The sequence below is a fragment of the Pipistrellus kuhlii genome, unplaced genomic scaffold (genome assembly GCF_014108245.1).
Source record: "Pipistrellus kuhlii isolate mPipKuh1 unplaced genomic scaffold, mPipKuh1.p scaffold_m20_p_70, whole genome shotgun sequence".
Classification (NCBI taxonomy): Eukaryota; Metazoa; Chordata; class Mammalia; order Chiroptera; family Vespertilionidae; genus Pipistrellus; species Pipistrellus kuhlii.
Genome location: NW_023425574.1, coordinates 714978 through 726214, shown reverse-complemented (window position 1 = coordinate 726214; position 11237 = coordinate 714978).

The window sequence follows — 11237 nt, the reverse complement described above, 5'->3', positions numbered from 1 at the left end:
CAGGTGAAGGGTCCTTTACACAGAAAACAATCATGAACATAAATTACGCACCTACCTGGATAAACAACTTACATCACAAGCACAAAGGAACAGATTTCATCTACACTAAAAACTCCTGCACCTAATGACTCAATGCCAATCACTGTCCTCGGACTCTGTGTTGTGGGGTCGAACCATGGGTTCAAAATAAGACCACCGGAGACTGATAATTAATTTAAAAAGCAAGCAAGGATTTCTTGAAATATCTGGCCAGGACAGCAACGAGAGCACCACAAGCAGATGGTCTCCACGCGACTGCACCATTGCAGTGGTAGGCAGTACCTTTTAAAGGTTCAAACCACAGGAAATTAACTTTGTTCTAAATTATAAATCCTAAAGACTAAATTCTAAAAACATTACTACCTACAGTAACCTGTTAGATATTTAATTTTCAATCCATCTTTTGTGGTTACCTTAGGTCTCTGGGTTTGCAAGACTGCCACCGAAGCCTTCCCTGAGCTTCTCAGGTTAGCATATGGCTCTTTTCTTTCACAGTTGTAAAACACAATTACCTACGACGCTCTTTGGCGTCAACTTCCCTGGCCCACCCCCTGACCAGCGGACTTCGCCTGATAGCGCAGATGAAAGCCTCTCCCCTTTTTAATCGCCTGGACTCTGTGTCTTGCTTCTGCATCTCAAACCTCGCAGCTGGAACTTCACAACAACCACACTTCACTCCAACACCTTCCTGATTCATCTCACAGCTTCTCTTTCCCGTGGGAGGACACCGCCCCGCTCCTTTGTCCCATACCAGCCCCTCACCTACAACCCCACAACGCTTCTGCACTCAAGAAGACAAAAAAAAAAGAAAAAAGAAAATAAAACCTCGTATGCCTTTTTTAAAACTCCAGTGATCCATACACAGCAAAACGTGACCAACAAAACGGCACGCACATGGCCGCCTGAGCCACACCAGTCTGAACAGCTGGGTTTCGGCTCAAACCCAATTCTGGAAACAATTCCTCACACTTTGTTTCTTAATAAATATGTTGGTGACTTCTTATTTTTTTCTTTCCAAAAGTAAGGGACAGGGATACAGAGTTAGAAACATGGATCACAAGCAAACATCAATCAGCTGCTCATGCAAGCCTCCCCCCACACCACCGGAAAATGTGACCGCAACAACCGTACATGCCCTTGACCGGGTAAAATCCAGGAACCTTACAGTCCGCAGCCAGACGCTCTAGCCACGCAATCAACCAAACCAGTATGAACAATTTCTTCTACTTTGGAGAAGTCCATAGGAGAAATCGTAAATAGAGGAAAACGCTCACACACTCTGATATTCAGGAGACTCATCCACATTCTGGGGAGATTTTCCAGAACTCACTGCCTTTTCACAGCATTCTCAAGGCGCAACACCTACTTTCCTTGTCAACCAACATTTACACGTGAACCAAAAGTTAGAAAATGACACACACAAATAAAGGAAATGATCCAAATGCCCCCCTTAAAAACAGCCATGGACCCACTGGGACAACGGCGGAGACACAGGAACTGTAAACACCAACAACAACACATAGAAACTACAAATTGCAAAAAAAAATACCAACATACACATAAGACAATCTTATGCCATCGTTTCTTAGTTATAAAAATATAAAAATCCACACACACAGTGAACCTACTGCCCCAATAAATGTCTCTCCTCATACCTCCTAGCTAACACGGAGCTTTGACACGACCTTAATAAACACACAGCTAACACGATGCACAACAATATCCATGCATGGACACAACGCTCTACAAAATACCACTTTGCAACACCTGGTTTCACACAATTTCATTCAAATAAGGACACAGATGTGCAGGACGTGAAAGAAACCCGACCCACCCACACAATTCTGGGCCGCGAGGTGACAGTGCTATTTTGCAAAAACAAAAAAACAAAACAAAACATTTAGATGGCTGCAGATGACTTAACACTAACCATTCACAACAACAAAGAAAACACTTTAGATTCCAGGGGTAGGTGGGGGAGATGCGCCCGCAGGGGGACCAAAAACGGAACTTCAAACTCAATACCACCTTTCACAACTAGGTCCTCCCACATGCAAAACAACAGTGGCACGATCAAGATGCAAATGGCTCGTCCTCAGGGAACAGATTGCCCGCCCCAGGACTTACACATCGAGTAACTCCTTTGCATTTCAACCTTTGCATTCAACTGCAGCCTAGGGGGTGGGGGGGGGGGGGTGCCCTAGAATTCGCTTCAATTTGCGAGCGTGCCAGGCACCACTGCCCTCACTAAGGCCAGAAAAAACAGCCTGTAAACCACATGGGAAACACAACCGGAACTCAACACACAAATAAGACCACAGCTGGTTTTTCACAACAAACAGTGCTCAACGCACTTCCATGGCATCAGGGAATCAAGAAAACTCTAACCGCATCCTGGGGGAGGGGGGTTTGCCCATGGGGGATGCCGGCAAGCCCAATGCACTCCACCATTTCATCATGAAAACATTACAGGCAACACATGCCCCGAACTCCACATGGGGGCTCAAACACCTGCCAATGGCTGCCTTCCCAATGGCAAGTATGGGGGGGGGGGGGGGACACGGGTCCACAGGGCCTCGGACAGTGGAACGGGGCCTCCTCACGCCTCAGGGACATCGCCTCCCAACAACACTGAATGTGTTGTGGTTGGGAGGAACAAAAAAGGAACATTCTTCACATAACAATGCAATCCTATTCTCAACGAATCACAATCAATGTCACACTATTTCATTTAAATTTAAAATAAAAAATTAAACCTTCTCAAAACTGCCTCTGAACAACATTTAGGAACACTCGGCTCCATTTCAAAACACTTGGCTACACACAACCACAACTTCCACAAACAAAAACAAAAACAAAAAAAAGAAAACGCACAAAGTCACCACGCGCCTCAAGAGACGTCACAAATAACAACACACCTTGGCCATGAAGGGCACCTCACCTGAGGGGCGCAAAAAAAAGGATAACCCATTGACAACACACTCTGCAAAGGCACACATCGCCACAACACATCACAAGAAAAACTCCCCAGCAAAACAACACACAAACATGTCTCATTGGCGACACCTGATGACCAACGCAAAAAACGCCTTCACAACCATACGCCTATCAGCAACATGGACAGGAGCACCAAGAAGTATCATCGCTGAGGACTTGGCGACATCTACTGACAAACGGAGGAAACACCTTCAAAGAGAAACCTCTCAGTACAATGTCATCGGCGAGGACTTGGAGACACCTGCTGACCAACGTGGGAAACGCCTTGACAATAAGACACCTCTCAGCACCATGGACACAGACGACATGGCTCGCACCGAGGTTCCTGGGAGCAAGTTGAAAAGAGAAATCTCTCTCTCTCCCTCTCTCTCCTCTCTCCTCTCCCTCTCCTCTCCTCTCCTCTCCTCTCTCTCCTCTCCTCTCTCTCTCTCTCTCTCTCTCTCTCTCTCTCTCTCTCTCTCTCTCTCTCTCTCTCTCTCCTCTCTCCCATCTCCTACATCATTCAATTCAAACAAGCTCTATGCCAGAATAGAGTTTCTTTAAAAATTATTATTTTTTAAAAAAGCACGGAGTGCAGCAAAATAAACAAAAAGAAAAACCTTCACGTGTCATCACTTCTCTTGCTTGTAGCACTTCATTTAAAAAATTACTAATTTTTGATTTGCAATATCAACCAATTCACAAAATTCATCAATGATTATATTGCCATATTTCACAGACGGAAAAGGACACATCAAGCCCACTTTAAAAAATCCAAATTCCACTGAAAGGACTAGGCTTCACACGTGCTGCTAACACCACAAGACAACACCTTCACTCACACGAAAGGAGCCTCACAGGCAAGGCTCGCGATGGCACATCTTTAACACTCAACAGCACCACCATCCCGCTGCTGCTCACTCATCATACCATCAACTTACAACTTAAACAGCTCAACACTCTCCACTTCAAAAAGGACTGGATGGGGTGGGGGGGGATCTCATTCAGGGTACCACTCAGTCATCTCACGGGGAACTGCCAGACAACACTCAACAGATAACCCCTTGGTGACCATCGGAGAGAAGGGGTGCACAACTCACAATAAGAATTATCACGAATTCCAATTCTCCCTCATCAAGGATTCCAGATTTCTCCCTTCTCTCTCTTCCTTTAACAAATAATAAAACAACTTTACAATACATTTAAAAAAACAATATGTTGTGCAGAAACCGGTTTGGCTCAGCAGTAGAGCATTGGTCTGGGGACTGAGGAGTCCCAGGTTTGATTCCGCTCAGGGACATGTACCTTGGTTGCAGGAACATCCCTGGTAGGGGGTGTGCAGGAGGCGACTGGTAGATGTTTCTCTCTCATTGACGTTTCTAGCTCTCTATCTCTCTAGCTTCCTCTCTGTAAAAAATAAATAAAATATATCTAAAAAACTGTTGCAACAAAAACTACTCACCACAATCTTTTTAGAACACATTTGCATTAAAACACTCAATGAATAGAGCGTGGGCTTGGGGACTGAAGGGTCCCGGGTTAGATTCCAGTCAAGGGCATGTACCTTGGTTGTGGGCATATTCCTAGTAGGGGGTGTGCAAGAGGCAGCTGATCGAACACTCTCTCACATCGATGTTTCTAACTCTCTCTCTCTCTCTCTCTCTCTCTCTCTCTCTCTCTCTCTCCCTCCCTCCCTCCCTCCCTCCCTCCCTCCCTCCCTCCCTTCCTTCCTTTCTGTAGAAAATCAATAAAATATATTAAAAATAAAAAAATAAATTTGAGATACTTAAAAAAAAAGGGGGGGCATGTGTCTACCATAAACAACACTCACAAATAATACCAGCTGCCTCATTAACGGGGCTTGCCGTTACTGACCGCTTCAATCATGGCACCCTATAGAAAGCATGTTTCAGAATGGGGGTGGGGATTGGTAAGGTATGTACACATATATCTTTTTGTTAAAAAAAATATTTTTTAATTTATTATAGAGAGGAAAAGAGAGGGATAGAGAGTTAGATACATCAATGAGAGAGAATCATCGGTCAGCCTCACAATGGGGATATGCCCACAACCCAGGTATGTGCCCTTGACCGGAATCGAACTGGGGACCTTTCAGTCCGCAGGCTGACCCTCTATCCACTGAGCAAAACCGGTTTTGGCACACATGTAATATATTAATAAAAATAAATAAATAAAAACTTCAAAAAGAAAAGAAAAAAAATAATGGCAGCCTCGAGGGAAATGACTGGCACAGTGAATGCACACGTTCACAATGTCATTGCAGCAGCCGAGCCCTCTCGTTGGGCTGGGCAGCAAGGATTGAAAAACCTCATCCATACAGGGAAGGAATGATTCCCATCTGGATGATTTTGAGGTTTGTTTATTTGTTTTTTTGTTGTTGCCCCCCACTTGTTTTGGGGCAGAATTCTTTGTTACGTTCTCAGGGCATTAGCTGGAATTTCAGTGCCACAGACAGAAGCATACACTGTTATTTCTTGCATGGCTACAAAAGTTAACTGGTAACTAGTAACCATAGCATGGTAACTAGTAACCAGGTAACTAGCAACCAGGCAACTAGTAACATGGCAAGTAATAACCTGGCCACCAGTTACATGGTAACCAGCTTACCAGTTTACCAGTAACCAGGCAATCAGTTACCTGCTAACCGTGTAACTAGTAAGCAGTAACATGTACCCTGGTAACTAGTAACCAGTATCTTAGTAACTTGTAAACTTATGACTAATAACCTTAGTGAAGGATACCTGTGACGTCTTGCATGCCTTATTAGTGGATTATGGTGGCCTCTCGCAAGGACACTGCTTCTCACACTACTCCAGTACCTCGCTGTGTGGACTGGCTGCCTCCATAATGGCGGCCTCCACGGTACCCACTGCTGTACTCGTAGCAGACTCCAGGTTACTGGCTGCCTCACGGACAGCAGCCTCCAACGTAACGGCTGCCTTAGGAGAGGCCACCCGCCCCGGACTGGCTGCCTGATCAGTGGAGGCCTCGCTGTACGGATGGCATCGATAATGGCAACCTCTCTCGAGGATGCCGCAGCCTCACCAGACTCCAGCACCTCTCTGTAAGGACTGGCTGCATCGATAATGGTGGCTTCCAGGTTTCGAAGGGATTTCATTATGTCAGTGCACCAGCCGAGGCCTCCCTTTGCAGGGCTGGAGCGAGAAGAGGTGAAGAACACACACAGCTGTGACTACGGTACTTCCAAGGATGGAATGATTGCCGCCCTGGCCAGCTGATCTTGTGACCATGTTTTCCTGGGTAGAATTTTTGGTCGGGTTCACAGGGCTTGAGCTACGATTTGAACACCAGGGACAGAGGCACAATGTGCTATTCGTTGAATGGCCACAGGAGGGCAGCAGAAGATAGTTTTTGGCCTGACCGCTTCCTTTGCAGGTCCAGTGTGATAAATATACAGTTCTGTAGACAGACGTGTACAGTATAAACAGTAACTACCTTGAAAGAAAATGAAAGCGTTTATCCTATAAAACAAGTGTATAACTGCTCTATGATTAAATTCTGATAAATCACAAAATAAGGAGTCCTTACTCTTAGCACATTTCTACAAAATTATTTTATCTTTCCTTATGAAATAAACAGGCACAGGTATCAAGCAGAAGCCCTTAAGTTACCAGAACACGGTTCAAAATGACTGTGCTACAACACCGAACTATTAACTAGAATATTTTCATCAGAAAAATACTTTTTTACAACTGATTTATTAACATTTAAAAAACAGTGCTCAGTAATAATAACTCTAATGTCACAGAAGTAATTTGAAAAAATATGGAGCAATGTTAGAATTGACTAGGATCCTGGAAAGAGTGACTCATTTGGATGATTCTCAAATACAGAGTAATTCACATTTTGCAACACAAATTCACCTTTTACCCTTCAATTTCATCTTCAGCAAAGTAAAGTCATATTTTGCAAAGAAAATTCTCTTTCCAATTACAATTTGCCTTTTCCACTTCTGACCCAGACCCTGAGCGCGACTCTGACCCTGACTCATCACCCTGAAACCCTAACATCAACTCCAGCCCTAGCCACAGCCCCAGCCTTGGCCTCTGGCCCTTGAATGCCCTCAAATTTATATTTTTAAAAGTGAGTAGAGGGAACGTGAGGGGAAAGGGAATGGGGCGCAGCCTGCCCAGTGGATCTTGCCAAGGGACTGGCCTGGTTGCATGCCCCGCAGTGGCAGATGGCAGAACACTGCTCACCAAGGAGCAAAGGCGGCCCCCCATCCCTGCACACCATCTGGCATGGGGCTTCCCGGGTCTCCGGCACGCAAGCCGCCGTCCTTAGAGCACTCGAGAGGGTCAAGGGCATATCAACCGCATGTTCCACCAGAACCTGCAGGACATGATGCATGGCATCCACAACCGCAGGGAGGACAAGCCCACAATGACACTGCAGCCTCCCCCAAGACATGCCTCTCCTTTGGCCTCCGTCGTCCACAGCCAGCAGCACAGCCTCACCTATCTGTCCACTTCTGACCCTACTGCAGCCTCCTTATAAGGGCCTCTGTAATCACACTGGGACTTGTGGGATATCTAGGGAGATAGAAAAGGCTTGCATGTTCTCCCTGGAACTTATGGAAGGACCTGTCTTGTGATAGCAGCTGCAGAACACTTTGAGTCTCATCTCCTTACATCAATCACCTACAGACAGCCACTGCTCCTTTAGCCTAAGTCACTGAAGTGTTGCAATCACACACGCTGCTCCACCACACAACCCCACCATCCTCTGAAACACATTATCCTACAGCTGCTCTTCTGCCACCATCTTGCTCACTATCCACCTTGAACAACACCGGCCCTGGGTTGTCCCCACTGGGGCTGGAAAAGTCCATCACAACTCTCAGGAAATAGGCATGGAGGTGTAACTGCAGCACAGGAAACAGAGACAGATGTGAGCTAGAATAATGGGATAATCACTAGGTGAGGGATGTGAATGTTCAATCACTGTTGTACAATGGGAAATAATGTATTACTGTATGTCAATTAGAGGTAAAAATAAATTCAGATTATCAACACAACAAAAGTGCATGCAGTTCGTAGCTGGTGTTGCTCACTGGTTAGAGCATTTGCTTGCCAGACACTCACTCACCACTGTAGTTAACAACAGCACCAAGGGAACATAGTAGGCAGGCTGGGTGGGTCACTGCAAGGGGAACCTCAGTGCAGCAGTCTACGGGGGCCTCCCTTTGGGGAGCTGGGGTGGGAATATTTAAGAACACAGAGCCGTGAATATATAATGATTGCTGCCCTGGACAGCAACATTGATTTCCTAAGGGTGTTTTTTCTGGGCAGAAATTTTGTTCATGTTCAGGAGGCTTGACCTGGAATTGCAGCACCATGGACAGAGGGACAGGGTGTTATTCCTTGAATGGCCAGAGGAGGGCACCAGAGGATTATTTTTGTGCAGAAATTGACAAAGTCCCTTAAGGGCTAGCATAATAAATATATAGGTCCATAGACATGTACAGTATAATCAGAAGAAAAAACTATAAGCATTTCTCCAACAAAACCAGTGTATAATTATGCTCTATGATTACATTCTAAAAAATAACAAAATAAATGATGCTTGGTCTTACCACGTTTCATTCTGAAAGAGACAGTTTGGTTATTGAGCAGAACCCTTTGAATTACAAGAACAGGTTTCAAAACAAATATGTTTCAAAAGCAAAGTATTAACTATAAGCTTTTATTCAGAAAAAAATGAGTTTACAGCTAATTTACTAGGAGAAGAAAGCATTCAATTTTAATAACCTAATGTCACTATAATAACTTGAAAAAGTAAGAAGCCATATTGGAATTTACTAAAATCTTGCAACGGACAACAAATTTGGATGATGCTGAGATACATTAAAATTTTCCATTTCCAAGCTAATTCACCTTTTCCACCTCTGACCCTGGCCATGACCCAGTCCCTGGCCCATCATGCTCACCCTCACCCAAAAACCCTAACTCTAACCCCAGCCCTAATCTGAGCCCCAGCTTTGACCTCTGACCCTTGACCACCCCTCCAATTTATATGAATTTAATAGAAACCATAGATGGTGTGGCTAACTGGTTAGAGCACAACTTGCCAGACATACACTCACTCACTGCTCTCTAGTTAAAAGACGCACCACGGAGCATTAGGCAGAATGTGGGTCACCTTAAAGGGAACCTCCATGCAGCAGTCTCCGGGGCCTCCCTTTGCATGGATGGGGTGGGAACAGGTCAAGACTCAGAGCCGTGACTTCGAAAAATGAGGGAAGGAATGGTTGCCGCTATGGACAGCCTTGATGATTTGTTTTTCTTCTTTTTCTGCGTAGAATTTTTAGTCGTGTTCACAGGGCTTTAGCTGAAATGTCAGCACCATGGACAGAAACACGGTGTTATTCCTTAAATGGCCACAGGAGGGCAGAAGAGGATTATTTTTGGGCAGGAATTGGCTGAACTAGTATTTTGAGGGCTGGAGTAATAAGTATCATATATAGAACCATAAATGTGTACAGTATAATCAGTTACCTACTTGAAAGAAAATATAAGTATTTATCCTATAAAACAACTGTCTGCTCTATGTTTACATTAAAATAAATCACAAAATAAGGGATGCTTAATCTTAGCACATTTCTACAGGTTTTTCTGATCTTTCATTCAGAAAGAGACAGAAACAGAGATCGAGCAGAACCCTTTCAGTTACAAGAACACCTTTTAAAACAATGTGTTTCAACACCAGAATCTTATGTTCAGGAAAAAAATGTGTTTACAATTTATTTACTATGAGAAAAAAGGTACTCAGAAAAATAACCTGATGTCACAGAAGTAACTTGAAAAAATAGGAAACATTATTGGAATTTTGAGATCCTAGAAGGGGAGACTCATTTTGCTGCTGCTGAAATATGATCAGAGAAGTCACCATGGACCTTATCAATGACATGTCTGAGATGATGTAGGGCTCTCACTATCCATGTTCACAGGCACTAACTCCTAAATTATCACGGAAAGACTAACAACATTGCTGCCCAAACGATGGAGTCCCACCCCAGCCCGCAGAGCCTACTTCCCCAGGCCTGCTATAACCCTTGCCCTGCCCTATATAAACAGCTGGCTACGGGGTGCGGAACAGATTCTTGCGAATGACCTGCTGCTCTCCCATGCTGATGGCAGTATCAGAAGTGCTCCTAGGTGACTCAACCCTGTCTCTGCTGAATTGGCTAACGCAGTGACAGGCAGCCTAGACGCATTGATTGGCAGGTTACAACGCCATCCTCCTCTCCGACTCACCCCCACGAAGTCTCACTGAGACTTCTTGTTTTTTGTTTGTTGTTAATCCTTACCGGGGGTAATTTTTCCATTGATCTTTTAGAGCATTGAACAAGCTAGCTTATGTAACCAGAGATTTACAGCTCAAAGCTGTAAATGACTGCCTCCATTCCTACCCAGTGTGATGCTTGTGGAGACCTGTCTTACAATGGACCTAATTCTTCTCAGAGAACAACAGAGTATACAGGGGTGTGACAGAACTCCTTATCTGTGCAGAGTGAGGACATTCTGGCTGTTTCTAGTCTCTCGTACCCACATGCGTTTGCCGAAACTGTGTAAGGAGCATCCCTTTGGGGTTATCTGCTGCAAACATAAGCCCTGCCAAATGTCATGTGTGTGCACATTTCAAATAGATATTTCCTAATCACCTTAGAGTTATAAACAGCTCACTTTCAACCTTTGATACAAGAGTCATCATCCCTACCTTGAAGGGGCCTGATTCTAAACCTACAGATAGTCCATGCTCACTACTGAATTATTAGAAAATACACCTTGGTAAGAAAAAACAGTTCCTGTGTCCAGAGCAACACCCCACACAGCAATAGATACACCATGCAACTCTCCTTATTTCTGCAGCCAATTAGTGTGTGGAACTGGGGCAGGAGAAGGGGTTGGGAGGTGGAGGGAGGCAGAGTGGGCCTGGAGGGAGACAGAAGAGGCCAGAGGGGCCCCAGGACACCAGAGTCGGCCACAGTGGGACAAGAGCACAAGCTCATCTGTCTTCTTCTGTGGAACCGTAACAACCAGGAGTCATTAACACCCCCTTTTCACAGATAGGGAAACTGAGGCATCGTCACAGGGCCTGTTAGGACAGAGTTGAACACCTTACATGACCTTTGAGAGGCTTCCATCAAAATACTGTCCTGCCTTAACCCGTGTTGCTCA